This window comes from Lactuca sativa, chromosome 3, assembly GCF_002870075.4.
Source record: "Lactuca sativa cultivar Salinas chromosome 3, Lsat_Salinas_v11, whole genome shotgun sequence".
NCBI lineage: Eukaryota > Viridiplantae > Streptophyta > Magnoliopsida > Asterales > Asteraceae > Lactuca > Lactuca sativa.
This window is the reverse complement of record NC_056625.2, coordinates 224132770-224156536: the sequence shown is the minus strand read 5'-3', so window position 1 is coordinate 224156536 and position 23767 is coordinate 224132770.

Here is a 23767-nt window from a genome sequence, read left to right as displayed (position 1 = left end):
CAATCGGGTGCGACCCAAAGCATCGTTTAAGGCCGGTATCGGGTAGAATTCCACCGTGTCCAAGTTTTAGGGACTATATAAACATGTTCTAGCACTCATTTGAAGCTTTTTCCTTCTCTCTCTACTCTCTCTCTAACCTCTCTCCAAAATCCAAAGATTAAGTGTCCAAAACTCAAATTTAAGGCTTCAAATCCTTAAGGTACCTTCCTAGCCTTAATCTATAGCATGTTTAGCTTCCAAATTAGACACTTAATCAAGAAATTGGACATTATATGTGAGTTTACGGCCCAGGAGGCAGCCTAGGCCGTAAACACCATTATGAGGGGTTTTTAGCCCTTAAACTCCTTCCTAGACTCAAATGGACTTTAGATATGGCTAAGGGACTTCAAGATATGGACTTAGAACACCTAAAACTATAATTTTGTGGACTTTGAAGGAGTTTACGGCCAAGGCATAAGCTTGGGCCGTAAACTCATGAAAATGGTGTTTTTCATGTCTTTAAACCCTTCCAAATCACCCCTACAGCTTAGATATGAATTATAGGACTTTGATTCTTGCATTTGGACACTTGAAACATTAATGTTGAGGGACTTAGATGAGTTTACGGCCAAGGAGAGTTCTTGAGCCGTAAACTCCACAAAACTTGGCATAAATCTCATTCTAAGGTGTTAGAAAGCCATCCAACACCACCAAAAGCCTTGGAATAAATCAAGGGACCAACCAAAAATACTTTGAGGGCCTAAAACACAACATTTATGAGGTTTCTAAGAGTTTACGGCCAAGACATGTTCTTGGGCCGTAAACTCCAAAATTTTTGGTGTTAGAATGCAAACTACACACCCCTAAGGCCCTTAGATGAATTTTAGAAGTCCTTTCATGCATGTTCTAGGCCTTGAAACACTTTGGAACACCACACACAAGAGTTTACGGCCATGAAGGGGGTTTCATGGGCCGTAAACTCCACAAATTCCCCAAAAATCTCATACAAACTCATGTTAGGCCTTGGATTAATTTTACCAATCACATGTGATTTGTTCTAGCACCATTTAGCACCATTTCCTTGAGTAATTAGGAGTTTACGGCCAGGAGCCTATGCTAGGCCGTAAACTCCCATAAATTAATCATTTTGGTGATTTTAATCCATTCCATGCATTTAGAACAAAGCCTAGAATCATTTCCATAAGCCATTTAAGCCATTTAAACACCCAAAACCACACCCACATGAGTTTACGGCCGTAAACTCATGTATGTGTGTGTTTTGTGGTTGTAAACTCATGTAAAAGTTTACTCATGGGGAGTAAACTCAAGTCCCAAGTCCCTAGTGTCATTTCCCATCCTTAAACGCCACCCGGGTCCCTCCAAACACTTGTATTGGAGTGTTTTTGCGACTAGAAGCAATTGTCCCTATCCAACAATCAATCTAAGTCCTATTTAGATACAAATGTGTATCTTTACATTATAATTAGGAACCTCGTGTATTTGCAAGTCCCGGATCGACTCTTAAGCATCCAAACCGTCTCATATCTCGTCCGGTGAGTTCATACCCCTATGCCTTTTTCACTGTTTTTAACTGTTTTCAGGGGGGGAATACAAGCAAACCAAAACTGTTTTCAAATCATAACATTTATGTGTTTCAAATAATATCTGGCAATCTTATAAACTCTTTTACTCCTTATGTATTATGTTGAGCATAAGGAATGATTTATCAATTACAACTAAATGGATTTTAGTTAAGAAAATAACCAAACTAATCAAATTATTATGGGAATAATTTGGGGTTCTATGATTCTCTTTATATCATGTACTGATATCTGTATTAAGTTATTAGATAAACTATGTCTAATTCAGTTTATCTCCGTATCATTCAAATGATTTTGCCAGATAAATTTCATTGTATGTATCTATTTTTCACTGTATCATGTCTTAAAGCCTATGTATATTTGTTATCGTATGAGAATCCTGTGAATAGTTTAATACTAGTTTGTGAGATAGTCACTACCCTTTATGGATGATCAAGTAAATCCTCTCCGGAAGTGTAACCAGAGTCTCCTGGAGGGAGAGCGAAGAGTTTGTGAATAGATCTATTCGGGACTGACAATCCCACACCCTAACTGCTAGCTACAGTTAGGCGGGCACGCCTGGGGTGACAAATTCTGAATATCATTCGACGTCTGACTAACGTCAAGGAGGTCTCGTTGTCATATCAGTATGGTTACCCGACTCACAATACGTATTAATATAAACTTATTCACAACTAGGATCTGTTTAGAATCTATATCTTGTTCGGGATGGTAATCCCATGGTCTTGTAATCTATATCTCGTTCGGGATGGTAATCCCATGGTTTTATGTCTATATCTCGTTCGGGATGATAATCCCATGATCTTGTGTCTATATTTCGTTCGGGATGGCAATCCCATGGTTTTGAAACTAAATCTTATTCGGGATGATAATCCCATGATTTTATCAAGTTATCTTATATCTAGATTCGGGATAGTGATCCCATGGTTTATCAAACTACTTATAACTACTTTCGGGATAGTGACCCCATGGTTTTTATCGAAGTATCTTATAACTGGTTCGGGATGTAGTCCCAAGGTTTTCAAAATACTTTCTATTTACAGTTCGCCTAAATTATAGTTTTGTGAATTAAACTATACTATGTGTTATCTAATCAATCTTACAATTAGGAAAATATGGGATTTTCCTGGGGTTAACTTATATCTATAACAGAACTGTAATGCAAGATAACTTAACTACTTTACATAAGAAAATATGGGATTTTCTTGGATATCAAATCTTTTCAGAAAACTAAAGGAAATCGATACATTTTCATAAAACAAAACCGCTTATGAACTCACCAGCTTTATGCTGATTTTCAAACCGCTTGTATTCTCAGGTCCAAGTTAGACAGGTACCCGGCGATATCTTTTGGTGAAGACGGAGTGCTCTGAAGACTCGTCTCTTTTGTTCATATGATATATGTATAACTTTGTACAATTTACTTTTGAACCAAATGTAAACTTTCACATATATGTAATGTAATGGTTGTTTACTGTGATTACTATGTACATTGGATTTGATACAAAACATGGAGTCAACCCCGGGAACGTTTCCGCCTTTGGTTTTCGGGGTGTGACAGGTATCTTGGTTAGGGTAATGATATTTATGTGATCTGTTGATCGATTCGCTGACTGTGATCTGTTGAATGATTATATGTTATGTGCACAGTTGCTTGGTCTGGGGTTTAACCCGATATGTAAGGCTGTTCTATGATCTGTTATGTTACGTGGGCATTTTATGTTATGGGCCGGAAGGCGATATGTTATGGGCCGGAAGGCGATATGTTATGGGCCGGAGGGCAATATGTTATGGGCCGGAAGGCGATATGTTTTGGACCGGGAGGTCGTGGCCTGGAAGGGCGTATTTGTGGTTGGTATTTTTGGGGGTATCTCACTAAGCTTTTGGGCTTACAGTTGTGGTTTTATGTTTTCAGGTTCTCAGGAGTCTGTGGCAAGGCAAAGGCGTGATCGTACCGTTCCCCGCGTTGGTGTTTTATGATTTAAACCTGGGAGAAATACTCTGTTAAATAATGTATTGAAAACCTTTTTGTAACAACGTTATTAAAATGGGTGGTTTTTGAAAAGTTTTAATTGTTTTGAAATTTTGGTCGTTACAATATTGTGGTTGGGTCGAGGCGGTCCTGCTTTGTACTGAACGCCAAGACACCCGGGGTGGTCCGGATATGTTGTAGGCCCTGCGAGGCGGTCCAGTCAGGCCGAAGGCCCGTATACCGGTCTAGATAGGCTGTAGGCCCCGTGAGATGGTCCAGTCAAACTGAAGGCTCATATTTGTATGTTTTGATTGCTTTGTTGTATGATAGTACTTTGGGGGGCCTCACTAAGCTTTGACCTACAACTTTAGTTTATGGTTCGGGTACTTTAGAGGATCGTGGGAAAGCGAATGCTTGATGGTGCACATCTTCCTGTTTTTATGATATTGGATCTTGGGATACTCTGATTTTTAATAATACTTTTGAAATAATGGTTTTATAAACACTTTATGGATGAAATTGGTTGTTTGTGAAAATTTTAATTTTTTTTATGATTTTTGGAGTGTTACAATAGTTTTTTGGTTGGAAAGTAGCTATGTGATGCATTTAAGTTTTGAGGCTTGTTAAAGATTTTTTTTAAATATTTTTGTTCAATGTAATTATCGTTCTTTATATTTGAGTTTGTTGTTCATTTTGATATATATATATATATATATATATATATATATATATATATATATATATATATATATATATATATAGGGCAAAGTGAATATACCCTTAAGGGTATATAAGCTTAGGTACCCAAACTCATAATAATACGTCGTTTTGTTTGATATATTCATTATAATATTGTTAAACTTCAATCATTAACTTGATTTATATTCAATATTTTTAAATTTTCACTATTATCTTCCTCTTACATCACATCTTTTTGTCAAACACTTACTAGGCTATATATATTATTGTTGAAAATGACAATTATGTAAGAGGAAGATAAATATGAAATTTATAAAAATCTTTGAAGTAATTCAACTTAGAAGTTGAATTATAAGAATATTGGACAGTTAAAATGTTTATATATGATAGAAAACGATGTAGTATGGTGAGTTTGGGTACCTAAGCTTATATACGCTTAAGGGTATATTCACTTTTCCCATATATATATATATATATATATATATATATATATATATATATATATATATATATATATATATATATATATATATATATATATATATATATATATATATATATATATATATATATATATATATATATATATATATTGTGTTGTTTTTAAGTAGGTATCTATCGTGTGTATGGTTTGGTTTTGTTAGGATTGATAACCGATGTTGTTGATGTATAACTTTTTTGTGTGGTATATTATGGTGTTGATTTATTTGTTGATATTTTTGTGTTTTGGTTGTAGGTATGTGGTGTATGCGTCGTTTATTTTTCTTCGTTCATGATCGGTATTTAATTTTTGTTGTGGTTGGTTATTAGGAATCATATTTTTTCTTAGGATGTGGAGCAATTAGCTAGTTGCGTAGGTGTACGGTTTTATTTTACTTGTGTAGTTACAAGGAAGTAGTAATATAACTTATGTAATTATATTTGTGTATATCTCTTTGGAACTCATCAAATGGTTGATGTTATTAAAATTTGTGTGTTGATTTATTTTTAGATATCTTGTTTCATTTGTGTGCATTTTTTTGTAGTTCGTGTTAACCTTTTGTGGACAAATTTTGAACCTTGTAGATTTTGAGATAGATATTTGTTTATTTGGAGTAATTAATTACTTATGTGATTATATACTCTTATTTTACTAATGTGTGGTGTATCTGTAGTTAAAAGGAATTGGTAATTTAGTTGATGTCATTGAATTTGTGTATTATTAATTTTTTGTACTAATTGTATGTGTGTGTTTGTTTATTTTTTTATATGTATGCTTTGGTTTTTTATTTAGCTAGTGGATTAGTTTTTACAGTTTTTGTATAGATTTTATAAGTAAATTTTAAAACATGCTTCTGAATTTTATGTAATTACATACTCTTATTTTACATTTGTGTTTGTTTATTTTTATGTATGCATGTTTTGTTTTTCTTAATTACCAAGTGTGTTAGTTTTGATAGTTTGTGCATAAGTTTTGTAAGTAAATTTTGAAACCTATTTCTGAATTTGGGATGGATGTATGTATGTTTAATATTGATTGTAAATGATTCTTGCATATACAAAAAATAAATTGTATGCGGAATATATGTGTGAATAGTTGATATTTGCATTAGTAAATTTTCTTATTCGAAACATTTTTGTTATAGCACGATTGTGTAAACAAAAGTTGATTGTGGGATTGTGGTATGTGATGGTTGCATATTACATATGTGAAAGTTGTGAGGATATTATATCATATTGCTTGCAAAAGTTTCTTACATTTGTTTTTGTTATAACCCGATTGTGTGAAAAAAAGTTGGTTACGTGACCGCGATATTGATAGTTACACAATACATATGAAAAAGTTATGGGGATATTATGTCATACTGGGTTTTGATAATAGTTACATGCACCAAAGTTTCATGCCTGAGCAAAAGGTGGCTCTAGGATTGTGAGATAGTCAGATGATAGTATACTCCAGACAACGTTCACGCTTTGGTGGTTGCGTCGGTTCTAGTTCATCTGTAATTGAGTAGAAGTATGTTAGATGTTGTGTTTCGTTATGTGTGTCATGTGTAATGGTTTTTTACTTGTTCCTTCATATGATAACATTCTTGCAACTTTTGAAGGTCCAGGTTGGGTTGATGATGCGGTAAGGTTCTAGGCACTTGCGGGATTTAGTGAAGTTAGTGGTGAATATGGTGTTGTTGGTATCTTTGATTGTCCATAGGCGACACTATCTTCGATGTCAACGACTGTGAATTAGATGTTATCAGAAGTTGAAGTTTTTGTCATTTGCAATAGCATTCGTTTCACTAATTCTTTACAATCTTCGATTACTGGCGGTAGCTTTTTTATCATTGTGTAAATGTTGGTGTATCAACTTATCGGAAGTTATGTTAGTTAATTTTTGGACATCATTATCAAATAGGAATATAGTTGTTGAGTTAGTTGGGTTCGTGATCGTTGTGAAAAGTTTATACCTATCAATGTAAGTGAGCATACTTTTTTCATGATTTAATTCACGATGATATATTTGTTTTAATTTGGTATTACTTACATAAAGGTTGGGGACGTGGTTATTCCATCTATCGTGTAAAACCATTCTTGACCTTTTTTTGAAGACGACTTTGTTGCATGTGGGGCATATCACTGTTGGATTAATGTTTAAGTCCATAACTATATTTGGTATGTACTTGACCCGACCCGGCATGGTCCATTTGGGTTGCACTTCACCGACACAATTTATATGGATAGTCTTTTGAGAATAGTATATTTATGATTAATATTAATATATTATAAGTTCTAATACATTAATATGGAATCATATTATTTAATTAGTATTGATCAAGAATTAATTTATAATTAATTAAGTGATCAAAAGGAACTAATTAAATATGGACTCTTATATATATATATATATATATATATATATATATATATATATATATATATATATATATATATATATATATATATATATATATATATATATATATATGGAATGGGCCAAGTTCATTTAGGTTGGGCTAAGCTTTCATGGATAGTCCATGGAGTGTTTAACCCATGGATCATATGAAATGAAAGGTCATGGGTTTAACCCTAGTCTCCATACTATATAAAGATGTCATTGGTTAGTGAAATTGGCACTAGTGTGGTACACTATGAAGGGCTAGCCGATTTCACTAGATAGAACCAAGTATTCATATTCTCTAAAGTCTTCCAAGGTGTCTTGGTGATTTGTGATTCCACTTGAGGCTTCCACACTATTGGGGCTAAGCTCTTAAAGCTTGAAGACATCAAGCTACATCAAAAGGTATGTCATCTAACTAGAACTTTGTAGTATAAGAACTTCATAATATGCTAGTTAGGATCAAAGCCTTGGATAGTTCTTATTTGCATGTATAATAGAGAAAACATAGATCCAAGGTTTATAGGGTTGCATATACACCATAGGAGTCTTAGAATGCTCAAAACCCAACAATCACTTGGTACCAGTTGTCCCTAAACGTGAATTGTATTATTGATGCTTTTGAAGCAGATGTATTTTCCTACAATGAGATGTTAGTATAGTTGTATAAGTTTTGAAATTATAGGTGTGATTTGGTGTTGCTGGAAAACAGCGTACCAAAAGATCGACATGTGTATTCTATTTATGTCAATGCTATTAGCAGTCCGTTTTGTGCAGTTGTTGATTTGGAATGTGTTGTGAAATGTGAAAATTCTTTTATAAGCGTTTACATGTGTGAGGTAGTATTTGGTAAGTTCTATTGTGCTGATTCTCATGTGTGTTAGTTGTGTTTGTGATATATGCGAATTAGCGCAGTTGTTTATGGGATTGTTGGATTCACATATACATGAGTCGCACTTGTTGTTCCCAATCTTAGTGCGCCTATGAACAAAAGCTTCATAAGAACTTCATATTTTCTTTTGTTTTATATTTTTTTGTGAGTATGTGTTGAATAGTATGTTGCTTATTACATACCAGAGACCATTGCGATCTTTATATTTGTTACAGTAACAACTGTGGGATCGACGGAGTTTTTCATGATTTCACGGTCAAAATTTTTAGATACATTAGTACATTCTTTCCAGAGATTCATAGTGACTTCTTCACCACTAATGTTTACATGTTGTAAATGAGTTAATCATTGTAAAAGTAAGTTCAATAACATATGTAACTTACGTTTCATATTCAAGGATTAGAAGTATGAAAGGTTCACTTTTGCAATCTCTAAAATTTATAAAAACACCTAAGAAATTTGCGCATGTAAAATTAGATGATTAAAATTTGGAGTTTAGTGATAGTTACGGTGGATGAAAATGTTGTTGAAACTGGAGTGTATGAACTTGTCTTTAGGAAGTGATAGTAGTCATATGTACGATACCATACATGGGGACTAGTTGGCGAACTCTCTTAGCTTGGTTTTTGATACAAATAAAAACCAATTTATGGGAATTGTGTTTGTGTATGGAATACACATGATAGATAAAGCCATGCCAACATTAATGTATAGTTCTTTATCTAGCACTTTTTGACAGTCATCTGGTTATGCGCATGTGTACTGAGAAATTGTGTAACAATTGGAAATAGTTAATACTAACTGTATGCATGCTTGATCTTTCCTTTGTCCTAGTATTTGGGTTGAATCTCCCTGTTGTGTGTAGAGAGAGATACGATGAAGATTATTATTATTATTATTATTATTATTATTATTATTATTATTATTATTATTATTATTATTATTATATATGTCTTTAATAATGGTTGCATACTACATGTTTGTCTACAACAAAGTGCCAATTTTTGTACAAACGGAAATGTGGTGTCCATTTATGTAAAATCCGCAGCTGTAATGTTGTTCCTAAAGATCCATACTCCAGTGTTGAAATTCTAGTCATTTCTTCATACATGTCTCCATTCATGACATACAACCAACACATGTGGTTATGCAAGTTTTGTAGTAACAGTATAACATTTATATACTTATCAAATCATTATGTGATAACATTTTAAACATGTAGTAAATATAACATGTTGTAAATGTATTTGAGTGAGCTACGTTTTGAACCTCGTTACTCTTTACTTTGTCTAATAACTCCTTAAAAACAACATTATTTGTTTTTTTGTATGGTATGTGGTTGTAATTGTTTATTAAAACTTTAACTAAATCATGGGACGTAGCACCAGATGGAGCAACATATAGGTGACTGTGTGTAAATACTGACCTTGGAATGGGAAAAATAAATGTCAATTCTTTTCAATTATTGACCTTGGATTTTGTTTATGGTCATGGCATAACAAACTCTAACTGGAAATTGCTTTCGAATGAAAATGAAAGGTATCCTAGGATTCCTGTGTATATACTTTATGTGTGGTATATATACATATTTTCCAATGGATGTCTAATATTGTCACACACACAGACACACACACACACACACACACACACACATATATATATATATATATATATATATATATATATATATATATATATATATATATATATATATGTGTGTGTGTGTGTGTGTGTTATTTCAATACCTTTTAGCTATATTTTGGTAAAATTCAAATATATTTGGTACTTATAACGTATAAATTCTGTATTGTAGCCAAAGAAGGACATTCTCGTGGAAAGGGACCAAAACGGGACAAAGTTGGGAGCTTGGAGGTTAGAGCATGCATCAAGAGGAAAAGAGGAGAAGACAAAGAGCATATAAAGAATCCCACCTTTCAGGATTATGGAGTTACCGGATGAGCGCCTAGGGGACTTCTATGCAGTGATGACATTGGGTCAGTTTGGGGCGCAAATTTCACCTTTCGGCAGTTCAAGGCTTGTGGGATCCCATAGTTTTCATGAAGAAGGACCCTATTGCCAGCATACGATGGATTGCAGACATGGAAAGTGATCAACAAACAAGTTTCTGCCTTGAGGGATCAAGGGTGAGATTTTCATATTGCCTTCTGAAGGATCTAGCTCGTGACTGGTGGGAGGAGGTTAGGCATGCCTTGGGAGTAGAGGTCGTTGATGCCATGACATGGACATATTTTATTACCAAATTTAGATCAGAGTTTGCACCAGTCATCGAGGTGCAACATATGGCGAGAGAGTTCTAGGATCTGCGTAAAACAACCAAGACTGTGGTGGAGATCACCGCCAAATTCAGGGAGAGGGCTTTGTTGGTTCCATAGTATGTGGCGGATGAGGAGATGAATAAATCGATATATCATGGCATGCTGAGGGATGACATCAATGGAGTTTGTTAGCATGTGAGGAATGCAAGAAGTTCGGTGATGCTCTGAGAGTGTTGGATTACCCATTGGAAGTAGAGATTACTGATGACCGTATTGTGAGTGCTCCAAGGGTCTACTGGGGTTTGCATTCTCGAGATGTTTCATGATAAGCATCTGATAGATCTGGTTTCTATTTATCTGTAAAGGAAAAAGATTATTGTGGCATGGATTGGTTGAGTTAGAATGGGGCAATGATTTATTGTGAGCGTTAGCTGGTGAGGGTTCGAATTGTTTATTCATGGTGAGGGTAGTCAGTGAGGACTAACTATTTGTTCAGCTGTAAGGGATAGGAGGTATCTTTAGCAAAGATGCTGTAGATTTTTGGCATATGTTATGGATACTCGTGTTGTGGAAAAAAGACTATGGATGATGTACCTATTGTTCGGGAGTTCCCATATGTGTTTCCCAAGGATTTATCACGAGTGCCTCCTGAGAGGCAGATGGAGTTTCGGATTGATTTGCTTCCGTATGTGGCCATGAAGCCAAGGCGTCGTATCGCCTAACACCTCCAGAGATGTAGGATTTGTCCACATAACTGTAGGAGCTGTTGGACAAGGGGTTTGTCAGATCGAGTAGTTTACCATAAGGAGCATCGATCCTATTTGTGAAGAAGAAGGATGGTTCACATATGATGTGTATCGATTATAGGGAGTTGAACAAGTTAACGGTGAAGAATTGTTATCCACTTCCAAGGATCGACAATTTGTTTGATCAAAGACAAGGTGCATCTTGTTTTTCCAAGATTGACTTGAGGTCTGGTTATTATCAGATGAGGGTCAGGGATAGGTGTGACACCCATCAATTTTGGTCAACAAAATTCCATTAAAGCATAACTTAGGTTAAAATGGGGAGACATATTTTTCATTACCTTCCTAATGTATTATTGGATATTATAATACTCTATACGCCATTTTAAATAAATTATCGAGTAAACACTTTAATTACGAACAAAAGACTAAAGTAGGTGTCACAACCCGAAACCAGACGGTGCAAACGTCCCGGGGGCTCGTGTGACTTTAATTGAGTATCATCACAATGAATATACATGAATCATAACATAAACGTCACCATGCATCAATATATTACAATTGGATTTGATCACATCAAGTACATTGTTTTAACATGACACATTCATAACATAAATTTTTTGAGTGATTTTAACAACATAACATCCTAACATTACTTCATATTAATCTTTCGCTTACCTGTTACCTGAAAATACAAGTTATTTTGGAAAAACGTCAACATATGAAATGTTGGTGTGTTTATAAGCAATGTTGTGATAAAATGATTTGTGTAGTTTGTAAAACCCAGAAAATCCGATATTTTCTTAAAAGACTTTTGTTTATCAAAGTGTGAAGATCCATAAGTTGATGCATGAATTATTTCAAAAACATATATATGAAGGGTATTTTGTATTATAGTTATAAAATTTCGAGCGAGTAGTATTGAATTCCCCAGAAAACCCGATGTTTTCCGATGTTGAAACGTATTCGTGATTACTGATTTTTGTATTGTCTTAACGAATGAATATTGATTACTCCACATTGTATATCGTCCTAATTTCATCTACTTTGATTTATCGTAAGCCTTAGCGAATGAAGAAAAGAGGAGCATTATGTCCCACTACTGTCAAGTACCTTAGGTTGTCGTGGATGCGAAAGACACGAGGGTCTAACACGCATTTGATTACTGTGACCTTACTAGCTTTTCTAATGGGCCTCTAGGGCCCAATAGCACATAAAAGCTATTGAAAGTCCTTTTATAAAATATTGGGTCATGGAAGGTGTAACAGCCCGGATTCCCAGGTATTATTCATTTATTTATATTTGGTAAATTATGAGGAGACTCGGCGAGTTGGACCCTAGACTCGCCGAGTAGGATCGCGGATTTGGACGCGGGTTCGCGTCCGGACTCGGCGAGTCCTTGCTGTTTAATGAAACCCTAATTTCCCGGCCCTGAGCCCTATTTAAAGGGCCTTATAACCCTTCATTGCGGCTACCTTCGACCTTGAGAGCACCAGAGCACCTGTGATCCCTTGTGAGTGAGAAAAGAGGCTATTATTCTTCATCTTTTGTGTGTGTTAGCAAGAAAGGAAGAGGAAGGCCAACTAGGAGGGTTGGGGAGCTTGGATCTACTTCCATTTTGGCAGAGGAAGCTATTTGAGGTATTATTCAGAGCTTATTCTCGTATTTTTATGTATATGGTCAAATCTAGGGTTTCTTCATACCTTATATGCCATGTAATTTGAGTGTGAGAGGTCCCTTTGGGAATTGGTACCTAGATCTGGACCTTAGTAGGTCCAGAGAGTCCCAAATGCCCTGCTTTATGCATATCCTTTTGAGTTGGGGACTTAGGTTACCATTTTAGATGTCATTTCACCAAAAGAAGCCTTGTAAGCGTTGCATGGTAGCCAAGATTGTAACTTTACGTGATAAATATGCTTGGAAGGGCTGGATCTATGAATTATTGGAACGGATCTGACCTCAGGAGTGAGTTTAAGTGCATGCATGGCTTAGACTCGCCGAGTCCGAAGAACAGACTCGGCGAGTAGCATGAAGATTGCCTTTAACCACTCAGCGAGTGGTCTTACCGAGTTATGGGTTGACTCAATGAATCAGGGAGAGTTAGAGAGGGTTGACAGGTGGACTGAGTCAAGCTGGAACTCGTCGAGTTGCTCTTGAGACTCGGCGAGTTGAGTCGTGGTGGCCCCGCGATTCATGCCAGGTGGAACTCGTCGAGTCAAGGAAGTACTCGACGTGTCAATGGAGGATCCTAGGGAGTCAATGAACACGTATAGACTCGCCGAGTCGCTCTAGTGCACTCGCCGAGTCCGGTCAAAGTTGACCGTTGACCAGAGTTGACCAGTGTTGACTTGATAGGGGTAGTCAACCTTAGTTGTGAAAGTGTTAATTAGAGATATATGTCGTTATAGGAGGATTATAGCTCGGAGGATCGAGCACGAGTGATTTCTTGGATTCGCGAGTTATCGAGATACACGAGGTGAGTCTTCTCACTATACTTTACCTTGAGTAGGTGCTAAGAGTTATGTGACAGAGTATTTGTATGCTATATGTATGTTATGTGTTGTACTGCATTATTTCTATGTGATTTATGCTGTGCATGCTTATAGAGTTGGAACTGGACGGTTCCCAGAGTTAGAACCAGAGGGTTCACAGAGTAGGGTCTACGGACCCACAGAGTTATAGCCTCGAGTGGCTAATATGTGTTATGTGTGGTATTTTGGGGAACTCACTAAGCCTTGTGCTTACAGTGTTGGTGTTTACTGTTTCAGGTACTAGTGATGACCGTGGGAAGGCGCGGGCTTGATCCGTACACACACATGGGATTTTATGATATGTGATCTTGGGATTTATTGTATGATATTGATTGGAGTTTCAAACACTGATGTTTTATGAAAAATTAAATGAAAATGTTTTTATATTATGCGAAAATTTATTTTGAAATTCACGGTGTTACAAGTTGGTATCAGAGCCTTGGTTTAAGGGATTCGAGTACACCTTCGGGCGTATTTGAACTCAAACTAAGGATTTGAGAAGTATTTCAAAAGGAATAAAAGATTTTTTTATGAACGCAGAGTAGAGTTGTGTGTACGATCAGTCCGCGCCCGAACGGTGATTTCCCAAAATACCCTCATGTTATGTGATATTGATATTGATATGATGTATTCTCATGCTAGAGTAGGCTAGGTGCTCCTATTAGGACTAGAGTGGCCTGATTTGTGATGCCTTAGCCTAGGGAGCGGTGAGTTGCTATGAGATACTTGAGAGTGAGTAGGTAGCAACGAGGGGCATATGAGAGATTTGTTAGAGAGTGGATTGTGCATGATAGAGTACTTGGAATTTGGGATCCGAAGAGGAGGACTTGGGGTGTGTTCTGATACGGTGTGGACAGTAGTATTGGGCCCGTACTACTGAAAGCACCAGAGCGGTGTACATCCCAAGTAGGAATCTTTGGAATACCAAGGATCAAGGAGAGATGAGTTGTCGAGTGTGAGTATGCTCGAATGGATTCTAATTTATCGTATGTTGTATTTCAGAGGTAGATCATGGTGAGGACACGTCTGATGCATGAGAGCAGTGAGACCAGTGATGAGGAGATCCGTCGGATCATCCATGAGGAGGTGGCTATGGCCATCAGGGCAGAGATACCAGAGATGTTCGGGTCTATTAAGATCACGTTGATTGAGACCTTCGACGAGCGTTATGCCGCTCTTTCTGAGGCTGCTGTTGCAGCGGCTACCGCAGCTATTGCTGCCACGAGGCCGCAGGGTGGTGATGCATTGCTGTTCCGAGAGTTCAGCAACACAAACCGCCAGAGTTTGATGGGACCCAGGACCCGATGGCGGCTATGAGATGGATTTCTGATATAGAGGGGTGTTTCTTCACTTGCTCCCCTTCTGAGCATTTGAAGGTTCGGTTCGCGCTGAACCAGCTTCGCTTGGGAGCGAACGACTGGTGGAAGTTTGTGACGGCGCACTTTACGCCTGCTGAGCTTGCGGCTGTGACCTGGGAGAGGTTCACTGCTATGTTCCGAGATGAGTACGTTCCCCAGGTGGAGAGGGAGTGTTTGGCCCAGGAGTTTTTGACCCTCAAGCAGGGTACTGAGTCTGTTACGGTGATTACCAGGATGTTCCATGAGAGGGCGATGTTCTGCCCTGAGAACGTGTCCACAGAGCAGGCACGTATGAGCCGATATTTGAGTATCTTGAGGCGAGACATTCGGGAGTTCGCGGCAAACTCCTCGTACCAGACATTTGCCGAGCTTCAGGCAAATGCCCGGAAGAGGGATATTGAGCTAGAGACTCAGGCCAGGGAGGAGGCGGAGTCTTAGGGGAGGGATCGGCGACCGGCACAGTCTCAGCTGGCAGCCAAGCGGGCCAAGCCTGCTGATCCCAAACCAGGGAGCTAGAAGGGTCGCACTTGTGGGAAGTGTGGCAAGGGCCATGATGGAGTCTGTAGAGCGGGATCTTGCTACAAGTGTGGCAAGGAGGGGCACATGGCCAAGGACTGCCCCAAGGGGTTTGCGGTGTGCTTTCACTGCAACCAGACCGGACACCGGAAGGCAGAGTGTCTGCAATTCCGAGGGTCATCTTAGGGAGCACCTCAGGGATCTGCCCCTGCCGCCATCAGAACTACCGAGAGTCGGCATATTAGTGTTAGTCGTGAGGCGTTGAGTCGGCCCCTGAGAGTTTCCATAGCTAACGAGAGGATGATATATGCCACGGAGGTTCTCCGAGGGTGCGTAGTCGAGATTTTCGGTGTTGAGTTCCCGATTGATCTGGTTCCTATTGCGATGGGTGATGTCTGTGTCATTGTGGGCATGGACTGGTTGAGCAGATTCGGTGCGGTTATCAATTGCAAGCGGTAGCTGGTGACCATACGAGACCCTAGTGAGGGAGTTCTTACGGTGTACGGCGAGGGTACACGTTCTGGATCAGCGTTTTGTTTGGTCGCTAGGGCAAGGCAGTGTCTACAGCAGGGCTGTAAGGGTTTTGTGGCGTATGTGATGGATACGCGGACGAATTCTGAGAGACCGAGGTCTGTTGAGGAGGTTCCGGTAGTGCGTGAGTTCCCTGATGTATTTCCTGAGGAGTTGCCGGGTGTGCCTCCTGTGAGGCAAGTGGAGTTTAGTATCGATTTGATTCCGGGGGCCGCGCCTATCGCTAAGGTGCCTTATCGCCTTGCACCTCCAGAGATGCAAGAGTTATCCTCCCAGCTTCAGGAGCTGCTGGGGAAGGGGTTTATTCGGCCGAGCAGCTCGCCGTGGGGAGGGCCTATCCTATTCGTCAAGAAGAAGGATAGTTCACACCGGATGTGCTTTGATTACTGGGAGTTGAACAAGCTGACGGTCAAGAACCGTTACCCGTTGCTGAGGATCGACGATTTGTTCGATCAGTTGCAGGGAGCATCTTGGTTTTCCAAGATCGATTTGAGGTCTGGATATCATCAGGTGAGAGTGCGGGATGAGGACGTCCAGAAGACAGCGTTCAGGACGCGTTATGGGCATTACGAGTTTGTGGTGATGCCTTTTGGGCTCACCAATGCCCCGGCAGTGTTCATGGATCTCATGAACCGAGTGTGCAGGCTGATGCTGGATCGGTCGGTGATTGTATTTATCGACGACATTCTGGTATATTCGAGATCTAGAGAGCAGCATGAGGAGCATTTGAGAGAGGTTCTCGGGGTTCTGAGGTCGGAGAGGCTTTATGCCAAATCCTCCAAGTGTGATTTCTGGTTGCGGGAGGTCCAGTTCTTAGGACATCTTGTTAACCAGAAAGGGATATTGGTCGACCCGGCCAAAGTTGAGGCGGTGATGAGTTGGGAGGTGCCGAGGTCACCCTCCGAGATCAGGAGTTTCCTAGGGTTGGCAGGGTATTATCGGAGATTTATCAAGGATTTCTCAAAAATCGCAGTGCCACTCACCAGGTTGACCCGAAAGGGTGTTGCTTTTTCATGGGGCCCCGAGCAGCAGGCCTCCTTTGAGAAACTTCGCCAAAGGTTATGCGAAGCCCCAGTGTTAGCCCTCCCGGAAGGGATGGAGGACTTTGTGGTATACTGTGACGCATCGATTTTGGGATTGGGGGCGGTGCTGATGCAGAGAAGGCATGTGATAGCATATGCATCGAGGTAGCTGAAGCCTCATGAGATGAGATATCCCACCCATAATCTAGAGTTGGGGGCAGTGGTGTTCGCCCTCAAGATCTGGCGTCACTACCTGTATGGGGTTCGGTGTACGATATACACGGACCATAAGAGTTTGAAATATTTGATGGATCAGCCCAACCTAAATATGCGACAGAGAAGGTGGTTGGATGTGGTCAAGGATTATGATTGTGAGATCCTGTACCACCCAGGCAAGGCTAATGTTGTAGCCGATGCACTCAGCCGCAGGGCGGAGAGCACCCTGTTGCGGGAGATATGTTTGAGATTGACTGTGATAGCTCCAGTGTTGGACGCCATTTGTGGGGCACAGGTCGAGGCTGTGCAACCTGAGATGCAGAAGAAAGAACGGGTTGTTGGTTTGGTTTCAGAGTTCGTTACCGATGGTCGGGGGCTTATGACATTTCAGGGACGTATCTGGGTGCCGTTTGTGGGAGGAACGCGTACAATTTTGATGGAAGAGGCTCATTGGTCGAAATTTTCGATCCACCCTGGGGCCACTAAGATGTATTTGGACCTGAGGAAGGAGTACTGGTGGCCCTGTATGAAGAGGGATGTTGCATGGTTTGTTGAGAGGTGCTTGACCTGCCGTAGGGTTAAGGTCGAGCACCAGAGGCCGCATGGTAAGTTGCAGCCGTTGGAGGTTCCCGAATGGAAGTGGGAACAGATCACCATGGATTTTATCACCAAATTGTCAAGGACTGCCAGGGGAGTTGATGTAATTTGGGTGATTGTGGACAAGTTGACAAAGAGCGCTCACTTCCTTGCTATCAGCGAGAGTTCTTCAGCAGAGAAATTGGCAGGGGTGTATGTGAGGGAAGTGATATCTCGGCATGGGGTTCCGATCTCGATTGTTTCAGACCGTGATGTGCGTTTCACTTCCAGAATCTGGAAGAAGTTTCATGAGAAGCTGGGTACTAGACTGCATTTTAGTACCGCATATCATCCCCAGACACACGGTCAGAGTGAGCGGACGATTCAGACGCTCGAGGACATGCTCCGGGCATGTGTGTTGGATTTCGGGGGTAGCTGGGATACATATTTGCCCTTGGCAGAGTTTTCCTACAACAACCGCCATCATTCGAGCATTGGTATGCCGCCCTTTGAGCTGTTGTATGGGAGGAGATATCGGACCCCCATTTGTTGGGGAGAGGTTGGTCAGCGTGTGATGGGCAGTACAGAGATCGTGCTTCAAACGACAGAGCAGATCCAGCAGGTCAGACAGAGGTTGTTGACCACTCAGAGTCGTCAGAAGAGCTATGCAGACATACGCCGGTCCGAGCTTAAGTTTCAGGTCGGCGACCTTGTGCTCCTGAAGGTCTCTCCTTGGAAAGGAGTGATTCGATTCAGGAAGAGGGGCAAGTTGGGGCCCCGAGATCAGTGGCAATCAGAGATCGGAAAATCAAGGTTCTGAGGAACAAGGAGGTACCCCTGGTTTTGGTTCAGCGGCAGCATCGGAAGGGGTCCGAGATAACTTGGGAACCAGATCGTGAGATGCGTGAGCAGCATCCAGAGTTATTTGTAGAGCGAGACTTCGAGGGCGAAGTCTAGTTCTAGTGGGGGAGAATTGTAACAGCCCGGATTCCCAGGTATTTTTCATTTATTTATTTTTGGTAAATTGTGAGGAGACTCGGCGAGTTGGAGCCTAGACTCGCCAAGTAGGATCGCGGATTTGGACGCGGGTTCGCGTCCGGACTCGGCGAGTCCATGCTGTTTAATGAAACCCTAATTTCCCGGCCCTGAGCCCTATTTAAAGGGCCTTATAACCCTTCATTGCGGCTACCTTCGACCTTGAGAGCACCAGAGCACCTGTGAGCCCTTGTGAGTGAGAAAAGAGGCTATTATTCTTCATCTTTTGTGTGTGTTAGAAAGAAAGGAAGAGGAAGGCCAACTAGGAGGGTTGGGGAGCTTGGATCTACTTCCATTTTGGCAGAGGAAGCTATTTGAGGTATTATTCAGAGCTTCTTCTCGTATTTTTATGTATATGGTCAAATCTAGGGTTTCTTCATACCTTGTATGCCATGTAATTTGAGTGTGAGAGGTCCCTTTGGGAATTGGTACCTAGATATGGACCTTAGTAGGTCCAGAGAGTCCCAAATGCCATTCTTTATGCATATCCTTTTGAGTTGGGGACTTAGGTTACCATTTTAGATGTCATTTCACCAAAAGAAGCCTTGTAAGCGTTGCATGGTAGCCAAGATTGTAACTTTACGTGATAAATATGCTTGGAAGGGCTGGATCTATGAATTACTGGAACGGATCTGACCTCAGGAGTGAGTTTGAGTTCATGCATGGCTTAGACTCGCCGAGTCCGAAGAACAGACTCGGCGAGTAGCATGAAGATTGCCTTTAACCACTCAGCGAGTGGTCTTACCGAGTTATGGGTTGACTCAGTGAATCAGGGAGAGTTAGAGAGGGTTGACAGGTGGACTGAGTCAAGCTGGAACTCGTCGAGTTGCTCTTGAGACTCGGCGAGTTGAGTCGTGGTGGCCCCGCGATTCATGCCAGGTGGAACTCGTCGAGTCAGGGAAGTACTCGACGTGTTAATGGAGGATCCTAGGGAGTCAATGAACACGTATAGACTCGCCGAGTCGCTCTAGTGCACTCGCCGAGTCCGGTCAAAGTTGCCCGTTGACCAGAGTTGACCAGTGTTGACTTGATAGGGGTAGTCAACCTTAGTTGTGAAAGTGTTAATTAGAGATATATGATGTTATAGGAGGATTATAGCTCGGAGGATCGAGCACGAGTGATTTCTGGGATTCGCGAGTTATCGAGATACACGAGGTGAGTCTTCTCACTATACTTTACCTTGAGTAGGTGCTAAGAGTTATGTGACAGAGTATTTGTATGCTATATGTATGTTATGTGTTGTACTGCATTATTTCTATGTGATTTATGCTGTGCATGCTTATAGAGTTGGAACCGGACGGTTCCCAGAGTTAGAACCAGAGGGTTCACAGAGTAAGGTCTACGGACCCACAGAGTTATAGCCTCGAGTGGCTAATATGTGTTATGTGTGGTATTTTGGGGAACTCACTAAGCCTTGTGCTCACAGTGTTGGTGTTTACTGTTTCAGGTACTAGTGATGACCGTGGGAAGGCGCGGGCTTGATCCGTACACACATGGGATTTTATGATATGTGATCTTGGGATTTATTGTATGACATTGATTGGAGTTTCAAACACTGATGTTTTATGAAAAATTAAATGAAAATGTTTTCATATTATGCGAAAATTTATTTTGAAATTCACGGTGTTACAGAAGGCCCGATAACATATAAGCGTTATCCCTTTGGGCCCAAAGATCATATCGATGGGCTTGCAAGGCCCAACGAGCATGATTTGAAACTCATAAGCCCAAAGTTTGAAGATTTACTCATTGTAGTTATCGCTTATCTATTGAAGTGTTTTGATTTAACGATTGTTGTTTTGTATTGATTCGAGACTGAATCAATTCGTTTATAACGATATTTGGTGTTGAATGTGTATTCGTGTTTACGTTTTGTTGGTAGTCGTGGATCTTGTATTTTGTCTTAATGAATTAATTTGTTTAAAAGTAGAATTTGACCTTTTCACCACCTTTCTTTTATAAAAATAACACTTTTAGTCCTTTATATAAAAGAATTTCATTTTTAGTCCTTAAAACATTTTCTTGCCACTTTTGTATCATAAAGTTGTTGAAAAGACAGTTTTAACCGAAAATTTATTTTGTTAACAGCTTCAGCCCTTTCAGAAAGGTGTTTCTCAGTTAGAACCCCATTTTTCGCAACTTTTACAGTTTTGGCCCAAAATCTAAAAACTTTACATTTTTGGTCCTTTTTGATAGTGAAAAGCATTTTTGACCCTTAGAATAGTTTTGTTATGCTAATTATCCCCTGTTTTACAGAAAGTTTCATTTTAGCCTCTTAAATTTGTCATTTTTCGCAATTCGAGGCTTATTGGGCCAAAAAGCCCAAAATTAGCCCATTAAGCTAAAAATTTACATTTTAAGTCCTTTGAAAAGTTTATTATTCAGAAAAACAATTATGAAAACTGTTTTGACTCTTTTGGCCCTTAAGAAATCGTGACTTGGCCATTTTTAACCCTAGTTTTTTATACTTGACATTTTAAGCCCAAAAGTGGGTTTTTATGTTGAAATATGTTATCATAACCTTATAATTTTGTTATTCTTGACTTGATTAGTGTAAAATAACTTAGATTATATTTTTTTCTCTCCTCATACCATAGATCTCGAGATTTACTCCTTTTTAGTTACATATTTATCACAAAAACACATAAATATACACATACATGCATTAAATCACACATAGCATACATATACACATAGATCTACACATTTTCTGCTATTCTCCCCCATAAAACACATGAAAACCGAAAAGAGAGGGGTATGAAGCTCACCTTGAGTTGTGGTTTCGGTTTTGAAGAGAGGAGTGAAGAAAATTTCGATCCTAGTAAGCTTTCTTGGATGATCTCGAATTTAGAGGCTTCTAAGATGCAAGATCACAAGATTGCATGCATTTAGAAGATATTTTTGATGAAATGAAGTAGTTAGATCATGGATTAAACATCAACTTACCTTAGATTTGTGATATTAAGAAGAGTTTCCTTGTAGCCCTTGTGATTCTCGAAATTTTTGAGGGAGAGTGTAAGGATGTTCTAGTGAGAGTTTGAGAGAATGGAGATGAATTTTGTGAGTGTGTGTGTGTTGTGTTCGGCCGAGAGAAGAAGGGAGAGGGGAAAAGAGAAGGTTGATGAGATTTTTGCTTGGAAGCATGGGATTTGCATGGAAACCCACCAATTATTAGTGAGGTGGCAATGAGAAAGTCAACTCATCTCTCTCTCTCTCTCTCTTGTGGGTTTGGGCCAAGAATGGAGAGGGGAAGAGAAAAGATTTGGGCTTTTTGCCCTTAAGCCCATATTATAGTTAAGTTAGATGATGCTTGGCCCAAATAAATCAAAGTATAATTTTTTATGACCTATTAGGGCTAAATTAAATTGGTTGTGACCCATTAAGGCCCAAAATATTATGTTCATGTATATTGTTCCAATTAGGGCCCATTATAGAGTTCTAGGTTCAAGATGGATAAATTGGAAGCTTATTAGTCCATTAGGCCCATTAAGGAAATCCTAGTCCAAAATGGACTTAACCCGGGATTTCAAAGGTTTCCAATTCTTTGTTGACCAGTTGTAGTGCTAGAATGAAGTATTTGATGACGTTTTGTTGTTATAGAATAAGCATCATGCATGCTTTCATGTTATTGATTCATAGTTGTTATAGGTGTTGTAGTTACAAGACACCAAAATTCCTAGTTGTGACATCATCCCTCCGTTAGAGGGAATTTCGTCCCGAAATTCTTTTGAAAGCTAGATTTGAGAATGAGAGAATAGATGAGGGTACTTCTGCTTCATTTGATCTTCGCGTTCCCATGTGAATTCTGGTCCGTGTCTCGCGTTCCATTGAACTTTCACAATTGGAATGTGGCTTTGCTTGGTATGCTTCACCTCTAGGTCCATGATTTCAACTGGCTCCTCGGTGAACAGAAGGTTCTCATTGATTTCGATCTCCTCTAAAGGAATGAAGAGAGTCTCGTCGGATAAGAACTTTTTCAAGATGGAAATGTGGAACACAGGGTGTACACTACTGAGCTCAGCGGGTAGCTGCAGTCTATAAGCCATTGGACCGATTTAGGCAAGAATCTCGAAGGGTCCAATGTATCGAGGGTTCAGTTTTCCCTGCTTCCCATAACGAATCACTCCTTTCCAAGGAGAGACTATTAGTCACACCTTATCTCCGACTCTGAATTCCAAGGGCTCTCATCGTTTATCGGAGTAGCTCTTTTTTCTTTCTCAGGGCGATTGCACTCGTGCTCTGATCTGAATTATCTTCTCAGTCGTCTCGCGTATGATTTATGGTCCCATTAAGGCGTTGTTCGGCATTTTCCCTCTCGCTAGCTGGGTGTCTCCTACCTCAGCCCAACACAATGGTGATCTACACTTACACCCGTATAATGCTTTGAAAGGAGCAACTTTGATACTCGAGTGATAACTGTTGTTATATGAGAACTCGATCAAAGGTAAGTGGGTATCCCATGATTTTCCAAAGTCTATCACTGTAACAACCCGAAGTTGTTCATCACCGATAACCCGTTCTACCCGTAAAGATTCGCCGTTTGTCAATCGTTCCGTTTTCATTTTGGGTTGAATAATTTAAATTTATATGTTATTATAAATCCAATGAGTGTCCAAATCCTTTAGGAACTCATGAATCTAGCCCAAAAACGTTTATTTCAAAAAGTTAGAAACGTCCCCGCCGGGTGACGAAAACTTAATCGGGTGCGACCTAAAGCCCCGTTTAAAGCCGGTATCGGGTAGAATTCCACCGTGTCCAAGTTTTAGGACCTATATAAACGTGTTTAAACATTTATTTGAAGCTTTTTCTTCCTCTCTCTACTCTCTCTCTAACCCCTCTCCTAAATCCAAGTTTAAGGGGTCCAAAACTCAATTTTAAGGCCTAAAATCTCTAAGGTACCTTTCTAAACTCATTGTATAGCATATTTGGCCTTCAAATTCGAGATTAA